Here is a 27,464-nt window from a genome sequence, read left to right as displayed (position 1 = left end):
AGCAGGAAGGTGCTCAGGCCATAGTAGTGATAGGACCATAAAATACCCACCATAATTACATTAAGGGCAGGATTTTCCAACACTCTTTGGAGTTCAGAGTACTTTCAATAAGAGTTGCTGTCCGGACTCATTTAGGCAGTTTTAAAACCCCCACACTAAACTTGACATGCCCACCTAATGTATGTCCAACAGGGACCTAATTCAACCCGAGATGATCAGATCTCAAATGTTTGCATGCTATTTTCTTAGATGAGGATTGCCCATGTGAGACTTCAGCTGTACACACCAGTAGCTAGCCCAGCAGAAAACACTAGCTCCAAACCCAAACTTTTGCAGAAAAATGCAGCAAGCAGGAAGGGGAGGAAATCACGGCCACGTGGTGCAGCAGTAGGGAGGCGTCCAGGGCTGCATGGGCATGCGAGCAGCTGTGGAGAGCATCTGCATGGCATGCAGCCCACATGCAGCCCATGGCTCACCTGGTGGGGCTGTGCAACATGTGGCCCCCGAGGGGTTAGAAATTGGAAAGCGCTAATCTTAATCCTAATCTGTACACTTGCTTCTAGAAAGGGAAAAGCTACCCATTATGGGTTCCAACCCCGTGGACTTTAGGGATTGGCCCCACTGCCTTAAGTCAGCATGATTGAGCCTTTGCTGTGGCACCCTCTTAGGTGGGGAATCCAGCCAACTTCACCGTCAGCGTAAAAAGGAAGAGGTGGGTTTTTTTCAGTCATGTCCCTTGCTATGCCCAGCAAATGAAGATTGGTTTTGGAGGGGTAGTATCTTCAGGAAGAAAGGTGCCATGCCATGCCCGCTGACCCCATGGAAAACAAGATAGCACCTATAGCCATCTAATGCAGGGTTTCCAAAGGGAAACGAGGGCCTGGTGCCAGGCTCCCTGACCCTCTGCCTGTGGGTCAGGGCAGCCTGTTAACACTGTAGTCGATCTTAGCCAGGAACAGAGATAGGGATAGTTGGACTGGAGAATATAAATCCAACCCTTCCTTCTCCATTTAATCCCAGTTCCACACTGGTCACAGAAGTATCTGTCTGGCTTGACGACCATACCTTGTTGGTGCCACAGGAGGTGCCATCTTTCACTGATCCGGTACCAGGCAAGCCTGGCTCCAGATGAAATTCGGTACCCCAACAGAAGGTGTCGTTAACCGGAGTCTGAACGGTCGTCTTCTGATCTTCTTTCACTAGTTTCCTTTTCATGTAAACGCACTGCACTCTCCCACACAACACATCCCTGAAAGAAAGGTGCAGAGATGCATTTGAAAAACTACGCGACACTCCCTCAGCTTCTTCCCTATGATCGGTACGTCTTCCTAATCCCCTTAAGTGCCCTGCAGGAGAGCCCAGGTCTCTCTGTCACAGACGATTATATGCCGTTCACTCGGGAATTCATCAATCCCGCTGCAATTAGACAGAGAGGTGACCAACGTGGGGTGCTGCCAGGGGAATGCTCCATGGTGGACACCAAGAGCTAAACAGGGGCCCTGAATTTGGATACCAACATATCAATCTACTGCGCTGCGGACAGCTCTTATCCTCCCTTTTCCCCTGCCATGGTCCATGCTAATGAAACACATGATGCAAGTACTGCTTTCTTGTTCCCCTCATCAGTTTTCACTGAGTTTGTCCTGTTTCAAATCAGGAGGGATCAAATTATTCTAATAAACAATGCATGACCTTTCCTCAGAACGAGATTCCTTGAAAGAAAGAGCGATTTCAGAGGAGGAGGAGGAGGAGGAGAAAACTGGAAGGCCTACATTTTTTGTGGGGCTCAGGGTGGAGACTGTGCTGTTTTTCAGCACATCACTTAAGGGCAACTAGATCCTCAGAGGTCTCTCCCTGGCTAAAACTGCATTCCCTAAAGGCAAGCTCCATATGATACAACAGGGATGCTCACCTATTCGTAGGGAGACCCTATGTCCCGGTTTAGCCCGGACAGTCCTGAATTTCAGAAGCCGGTCCCGGTGAGCTGTGCAGAATTAAAACGGGGGTCCCAGAAAAGCAGGGGCACGGGTCGCAGTCTGGCCAGGAGTGCGAGCAGTGCCAAGCTCTTTGCAGACAGGCTCCACTGCCCACCTGGCATGCAGCCCTACCCCAGCTGACTCGTGCAAGCACAGAAAGGGGAGGGGAGGGGAGAGAAAGGGGCAGTGTCCCAAATTTTTTTATGGTCAATCTACCTATAAGTGAGAATGCCTAAGTGGACAGTATCGCAAAGAACTCCACTTACTGAGAAGTGACTTCATTTTTCTGCCATTGCTATCACAAACCATCAATGCACTAAGAGGTTTACATGAAGCAAGGAGTAAAAGGTGCCTAATCTCAGTCATTTAAAAAAAACAAACCAAGGGCACGCTGCAGCCAAATTATTGTGCAATTAAAATGAAGGGGAAAATGGATATTCTGGAGCCAGGTGACCCCTTCTGCAGGGGGAAATAGTTTAAGTAGATGGTGGTTACCAAGCTGAATAGACAAAACCCAACCTGGCCTCAGCAACCACAGACGTTACACCTCCAGCTGGGGGAGAAACCTGGGCACGATCAACTACCAGCTTCCATTCACCTGGGAGGTGAACAGAGAGCCTTTGCTTTTTTTCCTCCTCTTTCTTTTCACCGGTAGCAGATTTATATACCAAATGCTGGGCTGGCACAGGGGAATACTGAAGAGCTGGCTAAGAAAAAACAAGCTTTTCACACTACATCTTCTTGGGATGAACATGAAGCATAAACTGTACCCCAATGAAATGGTATGCTGGACATTCTCCCGCGGGTCTGTGATTCATTTTTCTACACCCCGATTTTTACAGGTAGCTTGTTAATAATGCATAAATACCGTCCACTGACCTATTAAAAACTAACAAAATATGCAGCTTCCAAGAGACCCATTCAGTGACAGAAAACCTGATTTTTTTTTTTAATTGTCATCCCTGATCACAACCCCCTCATCTAATACACCTGATCTGAATTTCAGCCATAAGCCCCTTGAAGCAAGGGGCTAATTTCCATTTCTAGACCTTGGTAACCCTTCAGAATATGGGGCTGTAATAGTGACCAGGGATGCTGCATGCTGCTTAACCATCCAGCACTTGAACTACCGCCACTACTACCTACTGCTCAGGACATTTCTCGAACATCTGTCCATCCCAACCGCAGTTACCGCATCGGTCACCTCGAACATTCACGGCTCTGAAGCAACTCACTGGAGCTGAGCAGGCACCTGCAAAGGCAGAAAGCAGAACAGTTAATCACGTGGACAAAAGTCACTGCACGCTTGGGCAGATACTTCCAGTCAACTTAAGGATTTGAATGGTGATTATGTGAGAAGAGCACAGCAAAGTTTTCAGAGAGCCAAAAATAAAGTCCGTAATTCCAGGAAAAAGCAGAAAGAAGGTAAAAGGTGAAGGTGTACGTGAACAATGCAACTTGAAGAGTTTGGCTGCAAAGACAATCAAGAGGACTGAGAGGATGGGCAGACAGCTCAGTGTTGAGGATCCTGGAGGAGAGAGAGACCTCATGGGCAGTAGAGGAAGACTGGGAAAGAAGGAATATATCACTGACAAACCCCAGTTTGCAAGCTGACCAGTACTATGAAGATGGGTAGCATGATGCACTGGATCTGAACTGGCCTGTACCACCGAGGGAAGGGCAACGATGGACTCATGCATGTGCCCTACATGAGAGCTGACATCTGAAGTGGAAGTAGGGGACCCCACCTCTATGGGCAATGCCAACACACTTCCAAGGGCAGCTGATGCACTAGAGATCACAGGGAGCAGCACTTGCTCAGAACCAAATTGCCTTGAAGAATCACCCAGCAGGAGAAAATCGATACCTGGAGAATCATAAGATTGGAGGGACCCGGGGACAAGAGTTGGGTAAAGCCATTTTCCCATCTCTCCTTAGTGGGGTCTAGGAAGCTGACAGCACCTCCAGAAGAGCTGTCGCTACTGCTGCATGCCAATCCAATGTAGAGGCAGAGTGCCTGCACTTTGGGATGTGCCACTTCTCAGGGTGTGCCAGGGAGGCATTGCCTGAGCCTTCTGAAAAGCAGTCAGTCAATCACCATAAAACCTCTTGTCAAAGGAGGTATGGGATTGATAGGCACCAGATTTCTCCAGTAGTGGCAGAGGCAAAGGTCTCTATTCTCAAGTTTTACTTATCCAAAAAGCAAAAAGAACAAAAGGAACATGGATTTGGACATCTGTTGACTCAAAAATCTGTTCACTCAAATTCAGGATGGCATCCTTAGGTTCCATAATTGCTTTACTGGCTTATTAAAATTGTTTCACAGCTCCTAACCTTTAAGAGACCAACTTTAACCTGTCAGGTGATCAAGATCAGAATAAATGCCAGAGTCCTAGTGAAGGATAATGTTTTCAAACGATTTCTAATATAGGGAGCTATCGTTCAGTCTGTCATATTGAATGAAATAGTTTGAATGTTTGTAAAGGTTGCCCATTAGCCAGTTTCAGGAAGAAGATAGGATTTATCTCCTTATCTAGCTCATTGTTTTGAAGCTACGTGCGAAATGTCCTGACTTCACTTAAAGTCTTAATTTAAATTGTATCTTTAGAAGTTTTTTACAAAGAAAGCAAACATCCTGAATTCCGAGACATCAAAGCCTAAGGCCTTTTAACCAAATTGCTAAGAAAAGAGTATTTACAGTGATATGGAAGTCTCCCCAAGAATAATTTAAAATGCTCAACAAAGGTAATTTCTGTTGAGTAAGATCCGAGCCCAAATTTGGGAGTTATGATAAATTGAGTAGGAGGAGCCCAATGACAGCAGCTCACTCAATAAAAACCTGTAACTTACTGTCCCAATTTGGAGGTGACTTCACTTGCAGAACAACGAAGGAAGAATCGCAAGTATAAGGTCGGATTAGATTGATCACCTAATCCAACCTCTCCGTGAACACGAATCTCTTAGTTCACGCTGAAGCCGCGGAGCGCCTGAAAGGGACTGAAGGAAGGGGACGTAGTCCTATCACTGGTGAGCCCAGCTCATTGAATCGTATTGCTGAGGCCAGCCTATTGAACCGTACTACTGAGGCCAACCCATTAAATCGTACTACTGAGGAATGAAACCGTATTTTGGTATTTGGCTTCTCGGAATTCTAGGATTGTAAGTATATTATGAAAAATAACAGTATTGATTCAAATTTAACTTTTAGTTGTAATTGTAGTTGTTTTTGTAACACTAATTCTGATAGCATTGTTTGGGAAGGAAGTGCATTCGGAGCATTGTTTCTGATATATGGAATTATTGTGTTTTTAATGTTTGTGGTGTTTCTTAAAGCTAAGCAGTGTTATATGCGTAGCAAAGAGTTTTAAAATAAAATTGTGTTGTACAAATTAAGTGTGTAATCATTGTGAAATCGTGCAATCAGCTAACTACTCCCCCAGCCAGTGCATCAAAACGAATCAGTAAATTGTGTGGGATTTTCTCTATTCCATAACCCACTAGAGACACAGTCTCTCTTCAAATGGTTCAGGCTTGAAGTTGTAGCAAAGTAGGTTTAGATTGGATCACAGGAAAAACTTCCCTGTTAGAGCAGAGAGGCGGTGGAACAAATGCCTAGGGAATTTGTGGACTTGCCATCACTGGAGATGCTCAAGAGGAGGATGGACAGGAATCAGTCAGGGATAATCTAACCATAGCTATGTCTATGTTCTACTATGAGTATTTCCAATGTTTCTGGGCTTTGTTGGTTGCCTCAAGGAGCCAAGAGGGAATTTTGTCCCCATCTGCTACCAATATTAACATTAACAACCTTTCATAGAAGCAGAACATTGGGTGCCATGGTCCCCCTGTTTTACCTGTGACAGGTTTAGGTGTTAAGTCCTGTGTTGTGTCAGGGTTGACCATGCCATTGTGCTAAAAGGTTGAACAATGGATTTGTACATGATGGTTTGGATAGGGACAATCCTGCCTTAGGCAGGGGGTTGGACTAGATGACCTCTCAAGGTCCTTTCCAGCACAACGACTCCATGACTCTACAGCACCATGGGTATTGACTAAGTGCGCTGCAGTAAGAGTAACTCGAGTAAGGAAAAGAAAAGGGGCCAAATCCTATTTGCCTCCAGAACAGCTAAAAGTGGCCTTCTGTGGTCTTTTAGGCACTTTCTGTGACTATCTGTGATTCTACGTCATCCAGTGAGACGTAATGAATACCACAGTTAAATGTCTTATATTTATCTATTATACTCCATCCAAAGTTAAACTTGGGCTATCCCCATACAGATCAAGAACAGCAGGAAATTGGCCTGGCTAAACAGTGAAATTGTGAGTTCAGACTCAAGAAGAAAATCCTACAAAAAGTGGAAACTTGGCCACATAGTTAAGGAAAAGTATAAGCATATTGTATGAGCATTGTGGCAAAATACCATCTCTGTCTCTCCCCAAACTCTGCTATCTGATAATTTGGTTACCATGGCCACTGCAGAGGGCAGACACATCTGGCCCCATCGGCTTCAAGGAACCCTGAGCTGTAACCTGAACTGGATACATTCCTGAAGGAGGGGGAAACCTGCTCCCTCTGCCTATGTGACTAGCCTCACACACCTGAGTGGGGGGCTTAAACTCCCCATTGTTATAAGCAATGCCTACATGACTGGGAGGGGGCTAAAGACCCTGCTAGTCTGCCCAGCAACCAGTGATGCATTTCAAATTGGTTGGCTGGCAGCCAACAGTTGCTGGCCTTCATTGGATCAGGTAAATGAGGTCATAATCTACATAAGTTAAGGACTGCCCAGGAGGAGGAGGAGCGGCAGCCATGATGAGAACTCACAGAGAAGCTGGACCATCTGAAATTCCCTCTCTCTTGAAACTCATGGTCAATGAACCATTTGCCTCCAGAGGAAATCTCCACCTGCCTCTGGATGATACTCGTGAGTAAGCTACTTGAGATCTAACTAGACAGATAGCTTGCAGTAACTCAGATGCGTAATCAAAGGCCACCATGCCACTGTTTGCTCTAAGGGATTTCTCTGATATTGCTCTACCCTGTACCCTATTCCAAACCTACTCCTTGTAACCAATGAAGTTCTCCTCTGTAACTAGCATGGGAGGCTTATTAGGAGAGGGTCTAGATTATGCCTTGAGGTCCCCTTGGTTCAGCTGAGTAACGGAAACCACTATTTGTGCTTCAGACTGTGGGAAGCACCCCAAGTTCTTGCAGGAGGTCAAGTACCCTCAAGGACTACTAGGTTTGCGTTTCCCAGAGGGTACAGTTCCAAAATCCAGACTCTGGTTGGCGGTGGTGTTACCCCCAGGCTTGCAGGTGTGCTCCAGGAAGGGGATGGGCCAGATGCGAGGCGTCCCCAGAGAGGCACTCGGAGCCTGGAAGGTAGTCGGGCAGAGTGAGGTGGGTGGCTCAATGCAGGAGCACCCCCTAGTGATCTGCCACATGCATGTAGGGAAGAAAAACAGGAAGGCCAAGGCATGACATAACAAAGAACAAAAAGGAACTCCACCAGTATGTCAAAAGTAAGAGGAAGTCTAAAGGAAGTACAGGTTCCTTATGAAAGGCAGAAGGCAAACTAGTAATGGATGACGTGGAGAAGGCTGAAGAATTTAATGCTTTTTTACTTCAATCTTCCTAAATAAGGTCAGCCACCAGATGACAAATCCAGTTGGCAACCAGGATAGGGGAAGAGATTGGTAGCTTAGAGTACTTGAAGAACAGTTTAAGGTTTACTTAGAGAAACTGGATCTTTTCAAATCATCAGGACTGGATGAGATGTATCCTGGGGTACTGAAGGAATTGACTGAAGTAACTTTAGCCATTAGCTATCATCTTTGAGAACTTGTGGAGGACAACTGAGGTCCTAGTTGACTGGAAAATGGCAAATATAGTGCCTGTCTTGAAAAAAAAGAGGAGGATCTGGGGGATTACAGACCACTCAGTCTGAACTCAATACCAGGAAAGATTATGGAGCAGCTCATGAAGGAGTCTATTAGCAAGCATCTGGAGGAGGACAAGGTCATCAGAAACAGCCAGTATGGATTCATGAAAAGAAGGTCACGCCTAAACAACCTAATTTCTTTCTATGATTAGATGGCAGGCTCTGTGGATGTGCATGTGCTATACCTTGACCAGTGCAAGGCTTTTGGCAGTTTTCCATGACATTTTCTTTAGCAAGATGAGGAATTGCAAACTAGACGAAAATCCAGTGAGGTGGTCACAATGTTGGTTGAATCACTGTACTCAATGAGTAGTCTTCACTGGCTCAATGTCCAGTCAGGAGGAGGAGGTATCAAGTGCAGCTCCCAGGGATCTGTCCTGAGCCCATTGTTTTTTAATATCTTCATTTATGATTCAGAGGATGGGACCGAGTCCACACTTAGTAAAAGTAGCAGATTATACAGTTAAGTGAAGGTGCAGACGTTTTGGACAGTAGGACTAGGATTCAGAAAGATCTTGACAAACTAGAGAAATGGCCGAAAAATCAGTCTGATGGTACTCAAGAAGGACAGGTACAACATTCTTCACTTGGGACAAAAAAACCCTGCGTGTACAAATGCAGACTGGGGAAAGATGGGCTGGGCTGCAGGACTACAGAAAAGGACCTGGGGTAACAGTGAATCGTAAACTGAATATGAGCCAACAGTGTGCTCTTGTTGCAAAAAAAAGCTCAACAGCATCCTGGGCTGTATTAGCAGGAGCGGCACTTGCAAATCAAGGGCAGTGATTCCTCCATCCCATTGGATTTAGAGGTCTGGGAATCCTGATTTATAAAGACAGGCTGAAAAAACTAGGATTATCCCATTTGTAGGAGAGAAGACTGAGTGGGAATGTGATACATCTTCAAACATGTGAAGGGTAATTATGCATATGGAGGACAGAGACAGATTAACTTCTGTGACCACAGAGGGCAGGGCAAGGAGGATGGTTTTTAATCTCAGCAAGGGAAACTGAGGTCAGAGATAGGAAGAACTTTCTCACTATGAAATTGGTTAAGCGTTTGAACAGGTTACCCGGACAGGCTGTGGGATCTCCATCCTTGGATGTTTTTAAAAGCAGGTTAGACAAACACTAGACTGTGGTGCTTTACTCAAGGACTGCCCTGTCCTTGAGCAAGGGCCGGACTAGATGAGGCGATTGAGGGTCTGAGGTCCCTTCCAAGCCTACTATTCTATTATTCATAACCTAGTAGCTAGACCACTTGAGGGGGGCCTAGTGCTTAGTTTCTCTCCATCTGTGGACCAGACTTTTCTGAACCCAGGTCTCCTTGATCCCAGAGTTCCCTAGCTACCAATCTAGGCTAAGCAGCACACATCCTTTACTTCCTCTGCTTAAGTTTGCCCCCTGTCCTGCAAGGAGGGAAAGATTTCTGGTGCCAAAAAAAAAAAAAGAACTATGAACATATTGCTGTGGCCCAGTGTAAGGGACACTACTCTGGAAAGAGCAAGCTCAGGGTTTGGCCCTGCTTTCCATACTGCTTTTGCATTCTATCCAATGACTTTTTAATGCCAAATACCTCACTTACGCTGACGGAAACCTGGAGTAAGGCCAAGGGAAGTAATGGCAGTGCTCTAGGCTGCAGTCCTCCTTGCCCCCCGCTAGCCCTGCAGGCAGTGGGGTAGCTGCCTTTGAAAGCCACTGCTTTATAAAAGCTCCTGGGTGACCACTGATGGCCTGCCCCCCTTCCCCAGCAAAGGAGAGGGCAGGCTCCCGTGCTGAAGCTTTCTGTAGTGCTGCAAATGAACCGCTGTCCATAGCCTAGGTGAGATGGGCCTACAACCTGGGTCACCTGCTCCCTGGGCAAGTTCCCTAGCTATCCCATTCCAAGGCTGGAGGACCCCTCTCTTCCAGCATCCAACGCTGGATGGTTGTGGGTTTTCTGCACTAAATTTGAGCATTGCATGCATGCACAGACCACTCTATCCCCCGCTCCAGGGCATCTGTGCAGCCACAGCACAATCTACTGAGCATGCTTAGAAAAGAAACAGAGCGAACCTAACTACGTGGAATACAAACTATGAACACAAGGTAAAACATGCAGTTAAGTGGCTACCCTAGATCACTGGCATATGTAGACGAAATACAATTTGGTGCCAAATCTTTTGCATTGAATCCCTATGGGGGAAAAAAAATTATTCCACGTTGTGGAAAGAGGAGAAGGGACGAGACACAAGAATAAATTGCTATTTTTGCACTTCCCCATAGGGAGAAAGGGAATTCCACATACAAGAAGATGAACCGGCTTCAGGAGTGCTGTGAAGCCGAGGGAAAAGATTAAGGTATCTTGCCTTTGCCAAATATAGCTTCACATTGTCTCCTGTGGTCATGGCATTTCCCTTGAAAACACTGGCCACTGTCACTGCAAGGACTTCCATCGTGTTTAAATACATCATCTGGGCAGTGTTGCGTAGATGCATTGCAATACTCGGGAAGATCGCACTCATCGCTAGCTCCTCTACACAATGCTCCCGACTGACGAAGCTGTTAAAAAAAAGGACAAGAACAAAAGAAGCAAATGGATCGGACTAAGATTATGTTCAAATTTTCTTTGCCTCTGCTGGGGGCTGTTTTAGATTGAACACGTCCCAAGGTTTGCTCCAAAGTGGGATGTTTTCTAAATGACCATCTAAGGTTGGCCAGACACCAGCGCACTGTTCTTACAACTCAGTATTTTAGGAGCAAAAAGCAGAAAATAACTATCTTAGGAGGCAGCAACAATTTTTATACAGTAACAAAACTGTTTGTTTACCACCGAGCATAAAATCTATTCTACTTTTTAAAGTACACATCTTACCTTACAATTTTGACAGCAAAGTCCTGACACACAAGCGATACCAGGTTTGCGTGTACAATTAGACCGGCAACAACCTTCCTTACGGCATTTCTGTAAAGAAACAATGTAATGCCACCTCAATTATTAACGGGCTCTTTGAATGATGGTTATGATAATAAAGAGCTTCATTTCATTTCACATTATTTCATCGAGTTCAGAGGATGCGGAAATCAGGGGAGTGGGCAGACATATTCCTGCTTCCCACCATTCCTCACCATCTAGAATGAAATGCAATCTGTTTTTTCCCCACTGGAAACTCCTAACTGAAGGGAAGCAGGTTCTTCATATACATGTAGAAAACATTATAAGGTTATATATTTTTTGTGGCTAAGGCAGCTTACTGTGATCCAGGCTTTGAATTCCTTCTCTGGCTCTGGCACAAGCCAAAACATTTAACTTTTATGCTGACATTTTTGGAAGTGCTCAGTAATTACGTGTTCCCCATTTCCTGGGCACCCAACTGATGACACCTATGGCTAGACTTTTTAGGAATATTGAGAGCTATAGATGTTCACCTCTTCTGTAAAATCAGATGTTGGCTGTCTCACGCTAAGAGAACAAATTAAGTGAAGGCTTAAAAAAAGCCAAACAAATCCTGTCTTCATTTCCCAATACCTTAGTGGGAAGATGAAGAACTACCTCCCTTCTCCAGGGTGTCCCAAAGTTAAATTTATTAATAGCTTTGAGGAACTTCAGTCCTGTGGTGATAAACACCATCAAAAGAGCTAATCCTCCTCTACCTTCTTTGCCCTTCTGTACCTCCCCTTCTCATTCCTTCATTTCTTTTGAAGGGCACTTCATCAGGTTTTTTTCTCCTTCCATTCTTCATGAACCCTTCAGTTATTGCCCATCTGATTCCACTGTGCTACATCCATCATCATCTTTACCATTGACACCTGCCTATACTTCTTCCTGCCATCAGTCACCCTCCTCTTCATGCACAGAACATGCACACCACCCTTTTTAAACTGTTCAGAAAGTTCAAACTGACAGTCCCCCAATTGTCCTTTATGTCATCGGCAGTAAATTTTTAGTCCAGTTGGTATCTGGCAATTCCAACACTGTTGAAAAATCCCAGCATGTTTTGTGAACACCGTTCCATTGATTACATTTACATATTGATCCTGAAAAGGATATCTATGAAGTATGCTCACAATAGCTACTGTCCACAAATTAACCTTCACTAGAATTCAGCCTTCCAATTTGCTACCAGTAATCTTGTATCAGCTGCTCCATTACTGGCCAAGCACGAAGCAGCTTCTGTAACATGATACACCTGCCCACCCCCGTGGAGAGAGGGAAGATCAGGAATCCAAAGGAGCCAAAGCACACGGGAAGGATTGGCGACTGCAGGGAATTCAAAAAACACAGGAGGATGGAAGGAGGTGGCACACACAAAGCTTACCTGGGGGTGGGAGGAATGGAGGTATGCAAGGGGCTCCCGATGCTTGCAACAATATTCTGAGCCTACAGCAACTAGGAAAAGTGCAACCCCTCTGTGGTTATATGCTCTGTCATGTGCAAACATTTGCTAGATAAGTAGAGATACCAGCACCTCTCCATTCAATACTAGGCAAATGTTATTGATATGCAATGATAGTAGATAAGAATAATGCAAACAATACTACAGCTACCAGTCCTAGAGCTGTCACAGAAGGAAGATATGTGGCCAGTATGCAAGCTTCACCCTGAGGCTCTTCCTTGATTGTCAGATGTCAGCAGCCTGGAAGGCAGAAGCTGAGGCCCACCCTCCCCAAGAGAGGTGGAGGAGATGGGCTGGTGGTGTGCCCTCTGTCCATGGTGGCTGTGGGTTCCTCTCTCAGGGACCCTTGGTTGCTCTGAAATCCCTCCTTTTGTTGTCCTTCTCCTCTGATGGCTCGTTATCTCTGGGCATCATTGACTGACTTCCCTGTGGTCATCATACTGTCCACGTTCTGTCCTGTCATCATAGTCCTTTGTTTCACAAACCCATCTCACGCACACATCCTAATTTGGTTATTTACTGGTTTCTTCTAATTTGGTCTATCTACCAAAACCAGAAATCTTAAGGGCCTTGCAGTTGGGCATTGTGACCTGGCCAACGTGGCAGAGTCCCTTATCTCTGCTATGGAACAGTGTGGTACATGTCTTCACTTTCCCAGCCTGTGTGTCTGCTTCCTGCTTACCTGTGTCAGAGAAACTGTCACAAACAGGCTTTTAGAAATCAATTAACCCTTGCCATTCCCCTGGACCATTGTTCTAATGCAATATCTACTTTACCTACGAGCCAGTTCCCAAAAACAAACCTCTAAATACCATTTTCTACCATCACCTTCAACTCCCTGAAGGGTGGTTCCAAAGAGGATGGAGCTCAACGGTGGCAGATGACAGAACAAGGAGCAATGGGTTCCAGTTGCAGCAAGGGAAGTTTAGGTTGGATATTAAGAAAAATTATTTCACTAGGAGGGTGGTGAAGCACAGGAACAGGTTTCCCAGAGAGGTGATGGAGTCTCCATCCTTGGATGTTTTTAAGATCCAGGTAGACAAAGCCTTGGCTGAGATGATGTAGCTGGGGCTGCTCAGCCCCAAATGTGCTCCTGGTCAGCCAGGAAGCAGGGGGCAAGAGATTGCTCCCTGCCCCCGGGAGTTGCCTGCTGCCAGGGTAGGCTTCACCACCAGAACCCCAGGGGGGACTATGTCCCTCTGCCCAGGCAGCATGGGAGCTCCCAGCCCCTGCTCCAGTCATAGGGTTGGGGCTGGGAAATGTTTCTCTCCCAGTGCCAGCTCCATGGTCTCAGGACCAATACTGGGAGATTCTTCTCTCCCAGAGCTAGTGCTGGGAGAGAAGACTCTCCCAGCCTCATGACCATGGGGCTCAGGCTAGGAGACCAGGATCTCACAGTCCGGGTCCCTCAATCACCCAGGAGAGTTTATTTTAGAGTACTCTGGAGGAAACTGCTGCCGGATTATTTGCACATGTAGATGCACCCAGTATGTACGAAGGAACTCACTACAGCTTGCCTTAGTGTTACTCTTTCTATTGCAGAAGTGCACAGATTCTGCTGCAAAAGGCTCTTCTGCAGCTGTGAAAAGAGGACTGACTTTGCTACCTCTGATGAACACCAGGCACAATTCTGTCTACTGGGCACACAAATAAAGCCATACCATGAGAGCATGCTTTCCATTCATTTCAAGGGGGGCTGTGAAGCCAGAGAAACTTTAGGACTGTATCAAAACATACAACACCTAAGTGAGCGATCCTCATCATCCCTTTGAAACTGTATCTGATGTTCAGAACACCCCAATGGCTTAAAAACACTACTGTAAGGCATGCATTCAAGTGAAGAAATCTCAAAGTACTAACCTCATTTTTCCCACAATCACACTCCTCACCTTCTTCCACTACACCGTTACCACATTGCTTAAACAAATGTGTAGTGGCAAGTGGCATATTATATAGACAAGGTAATTTCTTTTGTGTTACTATATCATAGTATGTAGCAAGACTACAGTCACTCAGTTCTATGCAGTTTCTGAAATTAAAAAAAACACAATATTCATTACATATAAATAAATAAATAAATATATGTATTTCTTTATATATACACATATATAAGCGATCCTCATCATCCCTTTGAAACTGTATCTGATGTTCAGAACACCCCAATGGCTTAAAAACACTACTGTAAGGCATGCATTCAAGTGAAGAAATCTCAAAGTACTAACCTCATTTTTCCCACAATCACACTCCTCACCTTCTTCCACTACACCGTTACCACATTGCTTAAACAAATGTGTAGTGGCAAGTGGCATATTATATAGACAAGGTAATTTCTTTTGTGTTACTATATCATAGTATGTAGCAAGACTACAGTCACTCAGTTCTATGCAGTTTCTGAAATTAAAAAAAACACAATATTCATTACATATAAATAAATAAATAAATATATGTATTTCTTTATATATACACATATATACACACACTAGCAAATTGCCCATCAAGAATAAAGGGGGGCAAGTGGGGATGGAGGGTTGTGTCACAGCCCCACCCCCCCCGGTCTGGGCCTGCATCCCCATTCCCCCATTGTATCGGGCCCAGGGCCTCTCCCTACCCCCCCACCACCTCTTGGGGTCCAGGTCCACTCTATCCACCACCACCACTACCTCCAAGGAGCAGGGGGTGGGGACAAGGTGCTGCTGCCTCCTGTCCATCATGCTTTACTCACACTCTGATTGGTTACCAGACAACCGATCAGAGTGCAAATAAAGCATTACGGCTAGACAGACTAAGGCTTTATATATATATCTAAAAACTGGTGACCAAATTGGAAACACAGTTCAAGAACTGGAGGCAGAATGATAAACCCTGCTCAGCAGTTTATAGCAGCCATTAGTACCGAGAAGATAAAAAAAAAACAACACCAAGACCCTGAACAATTTCATCCGAAGGCATATTTCTCATATGTAAAAAGTGAAGGGATAAGAGAAAGGAAGCAAGTTATTTCAAGAACTTCACCTGTGCTTTGTCTGGAGCCAGCTTTAGCTGACTTTGGACAGGCACTGAAAACATGGGCAATACGGTTGTTTTTATTTCATTTATGGGAGACATTGCACTGGATGTTTCCTGCTTGCAATCCGGTCCGTTTTGTATCACCAGTTCTTTTAGCACCTTCAAACAGATGTTGCAAAATGCAAAGGAAAGGACTGAGCCTTTTGGGACACGGTACGTGAGAATCTCAGATTTGATTTTATGTACCTGTGAGGTCAGGCGGAGAAAGAGTACCTAAGCTATTGCAGGACACGTTTATTCACTTTGCAGCTTCCTGGAGTTGGGACTGGAGTAGCTGGTGATCTGCTGTATCAAATACCATCAGGAGGTCCAGAAGAAGCAGCATGGCTTATTTATAAAAAGGAGGTGATGCTCTACTAGAAGAGGGGTATCAAACACATCCAGCCTTGCAAGCCAGGTGACAGCTCTGGATCTGGCTCACGGAGCTCTCCATGGGGCTGGAAACTTGGAGATGGGATGAGGGCAGGCGCATTATAGGCCACAGCTCCAGGAGCCACAGTAAGTAATACTACTTCCAGTTGCCAAATTTTGGACCCTGTGAGGAGGCCTGTAGGCTGGATGACACAGCTCTGCAGCCCATGGACTGCATCTCTGACAACCCTACATTAGAGCAAGGGCTCTCTCTGCACTTAGCCTGAAGCTGGACTGATGGCAACTGCCCATACGCACACTGCACTGCTTTCTGATGGCCATGTGCACCCCCCCCGTAGTGAAGTGCACATGGACAATGCATCTCAAAGCACTCTAGTGGCTAATAAGGAACTTCTTTCTCCTTCCCTGATGCTTAAGACTCCCAATGCCATTTTAGACAGCAATGATATAAAAAAAAAACCTATGGAAAGGAAGAACTGCCATACTGGGTCAGGCCAAAGGTCCCTTTGTCCCACAGTGACAGTAGATGCTTTAGAGGAAAGGTATAATAAAAGAGAGTGAATCCTCTTGAGTGAGAGAGGAGGCATCTGGTCCTTCAGGAAACCCGTGGAGGAAGGTGTATTCATCTCCTGGGGAATGTCATTCCAAAGACAGCTATCAGAAGGACGGGAGACCAGCAATTGCCATTCAAACTAAACCCCAACATTTCTCCCACGAAATAGCTGAAATGAGGCACAGCCAGGAAAAAAGAGAACAGGAAATATTGCCTGTTTCAGTTCGAGTAGCATCCTGGTCATACCTGACTTTTCAGATGCAAGAAGTGTACGGGACATATGGTAAGGAAAAAGGGGAAATCTTCATATAACTAAACGCGAGTCCATTTAACTGACAATGCTTGGGCTCTTCTCTGATACAGAACAGAGAGAAAGGGGACAAGAGAGAACTCAAATATTTCATAACTGGGATTTCCAATGCAAACTTGGTAGTTGCGCGTGCGAACGACATAGTATAGGAATCTCATAATCCCACCAGAGCACTCTCATAAAGAAAGTTCTGAGTGGTGCTCCCGGATATACGTTTGCAAAAAGAGTTAAAACACATTCTTTCCATATTTTCATCTTCTCAGAAATGGTTACTTTTCACTCAGTATGATGATATACATGGAGCCTCTCTCTGTTATAATACCCCAGTCCTTCTCTGTCATTCTGCAGCCTACCCAGTCATCCCCACAACGTATCTGGACGTTGGATTGCTCTGTCCAAAGTATTGCATTTTGCACTTGCCCTAACTGAATTTTTCTTGATCTTTTTCAAACTGTTTCTCCAATTTCTCAGCTTCATTTTGAATCCTGCTTCCACCCAGTCTCATGTCACCCACACATTTCCTGAGGGTTTATTCATTTCCATACCCTACAGTCATTGATGAAAATACTGAACGGTACAGGACCCAAAACAACCTGTCAGGAAACTCAACTTGATGCCTCCTCATGGTGTGGCATCATGGTGCTGATGATTACTCTTCTACCATGGAGGATGAGACACAGAATGAGCCCAGACTTGCACTTTTCTGGTCATAAAGACTGGAATAAAGATTGGGAAAGAAAAGAGGATGGGCAAGAAAATAATAATAGTTCTCCCCCAGGCAGTGTCCTTTGAAGTTTTGGCAGCCTGGAGCTCATTACAACATACAATGCATTATGCACTGGATCTTTTGAACATCAGCATCTACTAAGGCCTTGTCAGCCTGCACCTTGCACTCCCCTTTACCACCCACAAAGGAATAAGAGCTGTCATTGCCCCTCCAAATCTCAGCTAAGTAAGACTGAAACAGGTGTTGAAGGATGGGTCACGGGATCCGCACTGAAAGTAGTCTCTTGAGGAATCATAATTGCCATAAGGTAGGAAACCTCTCTCTCTCTACTTTGTTTCTCTTCGGCTAGAAGGAAACCACACAAACACTTTCTCAGTGGCCCTTCTTGAGCTTTCGTCTGTTGAATCTGGTGATGGCACTGCCTAGTTTTACTTTACGTTCAAAATATACCCGATGCTGGCCAGCGTGGCAGGACTGTTGCACATACCAGTGGCTTAAAATACAATACCATTTTATTTCTGGTTGTACTTGGAGAAACACACTACAAAGGATGCAGCTTCCACTTAGTGCAGCAACCCTTAGCATTTGGAGGGCAAAACATCACTTCTGCCACCATGAGAGATGCTCTTGCAGAAGTGTGGCAGCGAGGTGCCAGTGGGGCTCTTTCATAGATCACTGCAGAGGGCTCTCAGGAAGCCATCTGGTCCCCTGTTCCTCCCCATTGGAAGGGAAATGGGAGAGAGGAGGACTGTGGGATGCTGGGGGTCCAAGGCGCTACAAACGACAAAAGAGTTCCTCTTGGAAAGAGGAAGATGTTGGTGACTGATCTGCCATTTTTGTAACATTACAGAGGACATACATGTATACACGCTTACTTTTTCTAGCACTACAACACATTTGTAAAGCTACAAATATAACATCTGTCCGTGACCAATGTACGCAAGAACGTGCAAGGAAGCCAAGAATATATGCCCAAGTGCAGCCCTTTCTGGAAAAGTGCGATTACCAATACTGTGATAATCAACACCCAAAAAAGCTTCAAATGCTTTATGAGCTTCCCCCTGAGTCATGGAAGAAAATCAGAATATGTTTCTATACCTTCAATGAGAAACAGTGGGTACGTCTACACAAGATGTTTACTGCGCATTAGCTTAATAACACGGTGCAGTAGTGTAGCAGTTATTAACTGTGCTAATAGCCTCCTGCACCGTGTTATTAGGCTAATATGCAGTAAGTGTCACTAAAAAAACGTGCACCAGCGCTACTGCGTGGTAACTCTAGTTACTGTACATTCAATTAGTACCTCTTATTAGAGGTGCTAAACCAAATGCACAGTAACTAAGGCACATTAATGAATGTTTAGATGCACCCAGTATTTCATAATGGCGGATTACCACTCCGGTGTCCAGGAAGTGTACTACTCCAGTGTCTAGGAAGTGGATAACCTTTGGGGTACAAGAGTCCAGGAAGTGAGGTTTACAACTAAACGGACAGACTTTGCAAGATACAGGGCAGTCCAGACACCCTTTCACAGTGGTTCTGAATTTACTTCTAGAAAATGGAATCTGCTCAGCACATAGTTTGGCCAGTACACCTGCACACTACTATACCTGCCCAGCAGGGTGAAGATGGAGCCAATGCTGAAACACCACAGACAACTACCCAAAACTGTATTTTCAAGGTCAGAAGCCTGTTTAGCATTCCTAACTTACCCAAACGGTTAGGTGCTAAAATCTGTGGATACACCGTGGGACTGGAACTTAGTTATTGATTTACCGTTTCTTTTTTTTTTTATGAAGTGGGAACGATGTGCTTTAATTCCTGGACTTGGAGTCTGTCTTGGGGCACGGGGGGGGCGGTAGAAGGAAACAACTGCAGGCCTGGCTACTAGCTCCTGCTGAGGCCACAAAGCCTGCCAAGTTTCAAGAAGGTAGGTGCAGGGGTTTGGGGGAAAACCACCTCAAACTGTGGACAAGCAAAACTCGTGACATGGGTGGCAGTGCGTGTATTAAGGCGCAGAGGGGTGAAAGCTGCAGGCCTGCTAGCCCCTGCTGCAGCCACAAAGTCTGCCGGTTTTGTAGGTGTTAATTGTTGCTAATTAACTGGTTACATTAGCTAGCAACTGTGTATTGAGCTGGTCCCTGAGTGAATCTTGATTGAACACAGTAGCTTAGAAGCCAGGCCTGCAGTAGTTCCATCCCTTCCCCCTCCCCCCCCTCCCCCCACCAAAAACAGACAGTTGCACAAGCACCCATGTCACACGTTTGTCTGTCAGCAGCTAGGGGTGCAGGGCCCCAGAACCCAGAAGCCCTGCACCTATCTCCTCAACAGCTGGCAGGCTTCGTGGCCACAGCAGGGGCTAGCAGGCCTGCAGCTTTCACCCTGCTGCGCCTTAACACACAGTGTCATGCATGTCATGAGTTTTGCTTGTCCGCAGCTTGAGGTGCAGTTCCCCAAACCCCTGCATTTATGTCCTTGAAACTTGGCAGGCTTCATGGCCTCACCAGGGGCCTCCATCCCTGCAATTTTCACCCTGCTGTGTCTGACACAGGTAAGCAAGTCATGTGTATGCGTCAGACACAGTGGGTCTTGAAGAAACTTTGTCACAAACAGGCTTTTAGAAATCAATTAACCCTTGCCATCCCCCTGGACCATTGTTGTAATGCAATATCTACTTTACCTACGAGCCAGTTCCCAAAAACAAACCTCTAAATACCATTTTCTACCATCACCTTCAACTCCCTGAAGGGTGGTTCCAAAGAGGATGGAGCTCAACGGTGGCAGATGACAGAACAAGGAGCAATGGGTTCCAGTTGCAGCAAGGGAAGTTTAGGTTGGATATTAAGAAAAATTATTTCACTAGGAGGGTGGTGAAGCACTGGAACAGGTTTCCCAGAGAGGTGGTGGAGTCTCCATCCTTGGACGTTTTTAAGACCCAGGTAGTATCATAGGCAGAGGGTTTCCTCCCTCCCTCAGGAATGTATCCAGCTCAGGTTACCTAAAGAGAGAGGGTAAGGATGTGTTTCTCTGCTGGGCCCATCCTTATCAAATTGTCACAGAGCAGAGACTTTGGGGAGAGACAAAGGTGGCTTTCTGCCACAGGTGAGAACTTTCATTTGGCAATTGCAACTCCACATTGCCTCTGATCAGCCAGTTTAGCCATCTGGGAGCTGTGCCGTAACGATCCAGAACATAGCTGAGACCACGATTTCTTGAATTTTCCAGTCTGCAGGAAAATCATTGCGGGATTTGCCCCTGTGAGGTTTCCAACTGCATCATGGTCACTGACGGCATTCACACCACCACCTGTGCTCCGCATAAACTACATAAACCCCAGGTACACTCTTCCATTGTGTGCACAGTGTTGTGGCTGCACACAGGTGAGTCCCACGTGCGACTCCAGATGGTCAGGCAAGGTCCATGACACCAGGGGTTGTTCCCTTGATGACACAGAGCTTTTTCCCTGCAGTGCTTCCTACACCACCCTGGAAGAAGTGACAATTTAACTTGCTTTTTGGGGACCGAACTCCTCCCTGGGCTTTTGAAGTCCTACAATGGATTCCAAAAAGGATCTGTTCAAAGACCAAATCAGCAGGTGCTATATGACTTGCAAACATGCCTTTGAGTAGTTAAGTTCACTGCAAAAAGTACTGCGAGTGCATTTAGACATGGGGTTCTCAACCTTTGTTTTCCCCCCAAACGCTCAAGCTTAGGGATATAATCCAAACTCAAGTTGAAGTCAGAAAGAAACTTTGCACCTGGGAACACGGTATTCATAATAATGTGCTATGCAGTTCTTATACCTTCCTCTTAAGTGTCTCATAGTTGTCACTGCCCACGTAATGCTGGATGTGAGACACTACTGACCTGAATCTGTGCGCAATTCTTATGAAAAAATAAGTGCGTTCGGACTTTGTGGAAACTGGTGCGACAGGAGCAAAGAAAAACCTAGCATCAGCAAGTCAATCCTGGCAATGTAGAGCAACTGGCCCCCTCTAGAGGACATTTCACAACATGTCCTAAAGATCAGCATGTACTACGGAAACTAAGGCAGACAAGGTTCTTTGGGTGAATCTGATCTCTTTTATTAGACCAACTAAAACAGCTGGAGAAAAAAAAATGTTTTAGCAAGCTTTCACAACCTACACTACTGAAACAATTACATTTTAAAATGCCATTTTCATAGTCTAATTAATCAAAATGAAAAGAAACTTACACAAGCAGCTGTCCATGGTTGAAAGCTACACGGGGAATAAGGAACTTTTCAGCTCATTTAGTAAAAGCCTTATGAGTCTTGAGCACGTCATCAACAACTGCCACCACGTTTCTTTTCGTCCACATCTTTGCTCCAGTCAGAAAATTGCAAACATCAACTGTCCTGAACATCTGAAAACCAGAGCAAATACTAGGCTGCCGTCCCTCCCCCAGAGCACTAGGATTGGACGGACCTCAGGGACAGATTGCAGACACTGGCCAGCTCCACAGTCAGCATCAAAGCAGTCCTTCTGCCCCTCTTCTTTGCTTCTGTTTCCCTGCAAGCCCCGCTCCGAAACTCCAAAATTTTCAGAAACGTTTCGGATAGTTTCATTTCGTTTTGGAGATGTTTCGGAGCCTTCCATTTTGATTTGGATTCAGCGTTTCAGATGCCAAAATGGGCCGAAACATCTCCAAAATGAAACGGCTGCCAAAGTTTTGCACAGCCCTAATGGGAGAGAAACATGGACATAGAGCAAAGGAGAACTAAGCCATCTTGGTGAGCGCTCTTGGTGAGACAAGACGCCCAACTAGACAGACCACTTGTTTCACGCAGAATGACAATTGTGGTTGCCTTGATTTTGACAAGAGAGTAATTAAAAAAAAAAAAAAAAAAAGAGAGAATTTCATCTTCCAATTCACGTTCATGGTGTAAACTTACAGTGCTCAGCAGATTGGTCAATTTAAGCATTAAGTTGATCACCCAAGATTCATTTCAGTGCTCCTGTCTATACTGGAGGAAAAAGAGAAAATGTAGACTCTTAGTACCGGACGTAAAAATCAACGTTATACTCATATCACTACTCCTTTCGCATACGAATATCAGAAGGCTTTAATTCAAAAATACTCAAGTGTTACTGTGGAGATCTCTTAACGGAGGGACTAGCCAACAGGCTCTTAGCAGCTCCAGCAGAACTACTCAGGGATGTGCTGTTGCAGGACTAGGGGCAGGAGGAGGAGGTCAAACCAGTGGGGCCCCCCAAGGCTCTGTCCTTGGACCCATACTGTTCAACATCTTCATTAATGATGTGGACACTGGAGTCAGAAGCGGACTGGCCAAGTTCGCCGATGACACCAAACTTTGGGGCAAAGCATCCACACCAGAAGACAGGCGGGTGATCCAGGCTGACCTGGACAGGCTCAGCAAGGGGGCGGACGAGAATCTGATGGTGTTCAACGCCGATAAATGCAAGTTTCTCCACCTTGGGAAAAAAAACCCGCAGCATCCTTATAGGCTCGGCAGTGCTATGTTGGCTAGCACTATGGAAGAAAGAGACTTGGGGGTCATCATTGACCACAAGATGAACATGAGCCTGCAATGCGATGCGGCGGCTAGTAAAGCGACCAAAACGCTGGCTTGCATCCATAGATGCTTCTCAAGCAAATCCCGGGACGTCATTCTCCCCCTGTACTCGGCCTTAGTGAGGCCGCAGCTGGAGTACTGTGTCCAGTTTTGGGCTCCACAATTCAAAAAGGATGTGGAGAAGCTTGAGAGAGTCCAGAGAAGAGCCACGCGCGTGATCAGAGGTCAGGGAAGCAGACCCTACGATGACAGGCTGAGAGCCCTGGGGCTCTTAAGCCTGGAAAAGCGCAGGCTCAGGGGTGATCTGATGGCCACCTACAAGTTTATCAGGGGTGACCACCAGCATCTGGGGGAACGTTTGTTCACCAGAGCGCCCCAAGGGATGACGAGGTCGAATGGTCACAAACTACTTCAAGATCGTTTCAGGCTGGACATAAGGAAGAACTTCTTTACTGTCCGAGCCCCCAAGGTCTGGAACAGCCTGCCACCGGAGGTGGTTCAAGCGCCTTCATTGAACACCTTCAAGAGCAAACTGGATGCTTATCTTGCTGGGATCCTATGACCCCAGCTGACTTCCTGCCCTTTGGGCGGGGGGCTGGACTCGATGATCTTCCGAGGTCCCTTCCAGCCCTAATGTCTATGAAAATCTATGAAACAGGTGTGACAGACTCCCCTGGGGGTAGAGGGGAGCTAAGACTGTGTGGCAGAGTTGGAGCTGGAAACAACACATGCTGTATGCTCTCGCTCCCCAGTAAGAGCAGGGCCCCAGCTGGAGCAGGAGCACCGAGGGAAAGGTAAGTGGCAGTGGGGTAAGGTAAGCGACACCGAGGGAGGGGAAGGTGTCACCGGAGCTGGAGCAGGAGCACCCAAAGCACCAAGGGAAAGGTAAGTGACACCGGGCTCAGACATGGAGTTGCAGCTTCTGCTCCCTCCCTTCCTGCAGCTTGTACTCAAATCTAAGGCGAGGTGCTTCTCCCCCACTCACCCCTCCTGTGTTGAATGGGGGAGGAGGGAGCCTAGTCTTTGATGCGAGTCAATAGCGTAGCATTCAAATCTCTGAAATAAGTCAGAACAAATGGACATAACCAACATTTCATGATACTCACCAGCTTTGTGTCCATAACAAAAAATAACTCTAAGTATTTGGTATGTCCATGCAAGACCTGACGACCATGAATATCCTGGAAGTACGGGAGTACGCAGAGGATTTCATGCAGCATACCCAGGGAGTTAAGTGGCATGCAAAAATCAGATCATTATATTACAAAACTGTCCTGTACAATACTTGTGTTTTGCTGCTTACCTGGATAGAAAACCATTAAGGGTCATTCTGTACAGCAGCCCATTCTCCTCAGCAGTATTGGACATCGAACAGAATTACATTATACCAACAAATCAATTTTCAGTGGCTGCCGACAGTCCAAGGAAATGCTACTCCGTAAGGTAGGGTTGGGTATTTGACCCATCAAATACCATTCAGTCAATTGACCAGTCAAGTATCAGTCAAAAATTGCCAATAAGTCTAAATAATGCACAGAAAAAGCACAAATTTTCCATTAAGAAATGTGTCAAAAAACAATAAAAATCATATTTCTGTAAAGAAAACTTCAAAAAAAAAATAGGGTTTTTTTGTAAAGTTGCTATGATCTTTGACCGGCCAAAAATATGCAATCAAGTGACCAGGCAAATGCCAATATTTGACTGGTCATTTGACCAGCTTGCCAACCCTACCCTAAGGACAATTTTTTTATATTTTTTGTTGCGGGGGATGCCAGTTGAGATATGCTGAGGCAGTGTCTAAACTTCTCTCGCACAGAGACCTGAAATCATTTAAAGTTCCTTGCTGCAATGAACCCAATCCTGAAACCCTTTGTGGCAGCAAAAGAAAGAGGGGCTGCAGTTAAACCGAGGTGCCCCATATGGTGCTTTTTTTCCCCTGGGTCTATGCCTGGGTAGGGTCTGGACACTGATTAACAGCCAGACCTGTCTACTATCTCCATGCCTGGCTTTAATACAGAGGAAGATAAAAAAAATCAAGAAAACAACGGATACACCAATGGATGAAGGAACACCAATGAGTAAGTGTAAATGCTAGTAGGTAGCAGGTTTTAAAACTAACCAAAAGAAGTTTCTTTAAAAAAAATAAAGTGCAATTAACTCCTGGAATTCATGGCCGGAAGATGATGTGGAGGCTGACAGCTTAACCCAGTCCAAGAGGGGACTGAACACATTCTTGGAGCTAAGATCCAACGGTTGTTATTGAGCACGATAGACGCAGGACAACCTCAAAGTCAAAGCTTCCTAAAAGTCTGCTTGCTGGAAGTCGCAAGGAAAGAGGATCGGGGGGTAGAAGATTCTGGGCATGACCTGCTCACACTCCTCCTTGGCATCCACACTCCTCCTCCGCGTGAGACGAGATACTGGGGTAGATGGACCTATGGTCGGACTCAGGAAGTGGCAGTTCTTAACGACAAGGAGGAAGGAAATGCCAGTACTGATGAGACCAAATAGGCAAAGTTAGTGAAAGGACTGAACTTTATATCCAGCTAATAAACTGAAAGGAGTCTGAAATTAAAAACTAGGTGCTTGCACATGAATGGAAGAAGCCTGAGCGACAAAACGTCGGCACTGGAACTACTCCCAGCCCCGTGCAGCAACCAGCAAAGCCCAGAAGCCTGGGACATCCCCATAGTAGACCACAGGCATTGCTACGCCTAAATCAACCCTGACCCATGGCTGTCCAACATCTTCTTGAACCCGTCCAGTGATGGAGAGTCCCCAACTTCCCTAGCTGTCTAATCCCACTACCTTGCTGCTCTGATAGTGATGTTTTTTTTCCTGAAATCCAATCTAAACCTACTTTGTAGCAACTTCAAGCCATGGGTCCTTGTCCTACTCTCTGCAGCAAGCAAAAAAAAAGTTGTTTTCCCTCTTCTTTATGGCAGCCCTTCAAGTATTTGAAGATGGCTGTCATGTCCCTGTTTACATGCCTTTTCTGCAAGCTGAATACCTCTAGCTCCTTCCACCTCTGCTGGTAAGGACTTGCTTTCCAAGCCCTTGATGATTTCTGTCACCTGCTTCTGGACTCCAACTTCTCCACATCCTTTTTTGAAGCGTGGAGCCCAAAACTGCAGGCAGTACTCCAAGTGAGGCCTAACCACTGCTGATCTCCAATCAGCAGTGATAGGCACTATCATTTCCTGTGTCTTGCACCTAACGCTTCTATTGATGCAGCCCAAAACTGCAGTCTCCTTCAAACAACTGATGGAAGTTTTCAAATTGCAGCCCCTGGTTCTCATGGGGGACTTTAATTATCAGGATGTCTGTTGGGAGGGAAGCACAACAGTGAACAAGCAGTCCTGCAAATTCTTGGAGTGTGCTGGGGGTAACTTTTTAGATACAGAGGGCAGACAAGCCAAAGATGGGGAAAGCTCTTCTTAACTTGCTGCTCACAAACAGGGAGGAATGTGAAGGTGGAAGGTAACTTGGGTGACAGCGACCATGAAACGATAGAGTTCAACATCTTAAAGCGGGGCAGGGAGGAGCACAGCAGAATCAAGACACTGGACTTCAGAAAAGCAGACTTCAACAAACTCCTGGTGGGTAGGATCCTCTGGGAGCTGGCCGTACTTTAAAAGGGTCATCTTAGGGATGCAGAAGCAAGCTATCCCCATGTGCAGGAAGAATGGAAAGTGCAGCAGGAGGCCCGCCTGGTCAGACAGCAATCTATTCAACATGATGAAACTCAAAAACAGATTCTACAAGAAGTAGAAACTTGGTCATAGTACTAAGAAAAAGTGTAAGGGTATTGCATGGGAATGCAGAGAGAAAATTAGAAGACTGAGGTATGATTTGAGAAGCAGCTGGAGAGAGAGACTTAAAAAGGCAATAAAAAAGGGATTTTCCACGTAGATCAAGAGGATGAAGAAGCCCTTTACAGATTGCAGAAGGCAATCTAGTTATGAGTGATGCAGAGAGGGCCGTAGTATTACTGCCTTTTGTATTTCAGCCTTCAAAAATAGGGGCAGCTACCAGATGATGAGTACAGTTAGCAACAAAGATAGGGAAGCAGACAAATAGCCTAGAGTAGTAGAAGGATAGGTTAGGGATTGCTCAGAGAAGCTAGGTGCTTTCAAGTTGGCAGGACTGGATGGGATGCACCCTAAGGCACTGAAGGAATTGGCTAAGGTCATTTCTGAGCCATTAGCTATCCTCTTTGAGAACTTGCAGAGGATGGGTGAGACCCCAAACAATTAGAAAAAAGCAAATATAGTGCCCGCCATTAAAAAATGGGAAGAGGAGGATCTTGGGAATTACAGATCTCAGCTTGATCCCAATACCTGGAAAGAACATGAAGCAGATCCTTAGGGAATTGACTGTGAATCGCCTAGAGAAGAACCGAACAATCAGGAGCAGCCAGCATGGATTCACCAAGAGCAAGTCACACCTAATCTACCAGATTCCCTTCTGTGAAGAGGTGACAGGACCTATGGATGGGGAAAGAGAAGTAGATGTGATCTACCTTGATTTAAGCAAGGCTTTTGATGCTGCCTCCCAGGACATCCTCATTAACAAGCTCAGATCAG

General features: G+C 45.7%; 1 pseudogene; it reads right to left on the bottom strand.

Moving 5' to 3' along the window:
* LOC112548488 overlaps positions 1 to 27,464 on the bottom strand; it is a 48,172-nt pseudogene that overhangs the window by 16,374 nt on the left and 4,334 nt on the right.

Source organism: Alligator sinensis, unplaced genomic scaffold (assembly GCF_000455745.1).
Source record: "Alligator sinensis unplaced genomic scaffold, ASM45574v1 scaffold854_2, whole genome shotgun sequence".
Taxonomy (NCBI): Eukaryota; Metazoa; Chordata; order Crocodylia; family Alligatoridae; genus Alligator; species Alligator sinensis.
This window is presented reverse-complemented; position numbering and strand designations above follow the sequence as displayed.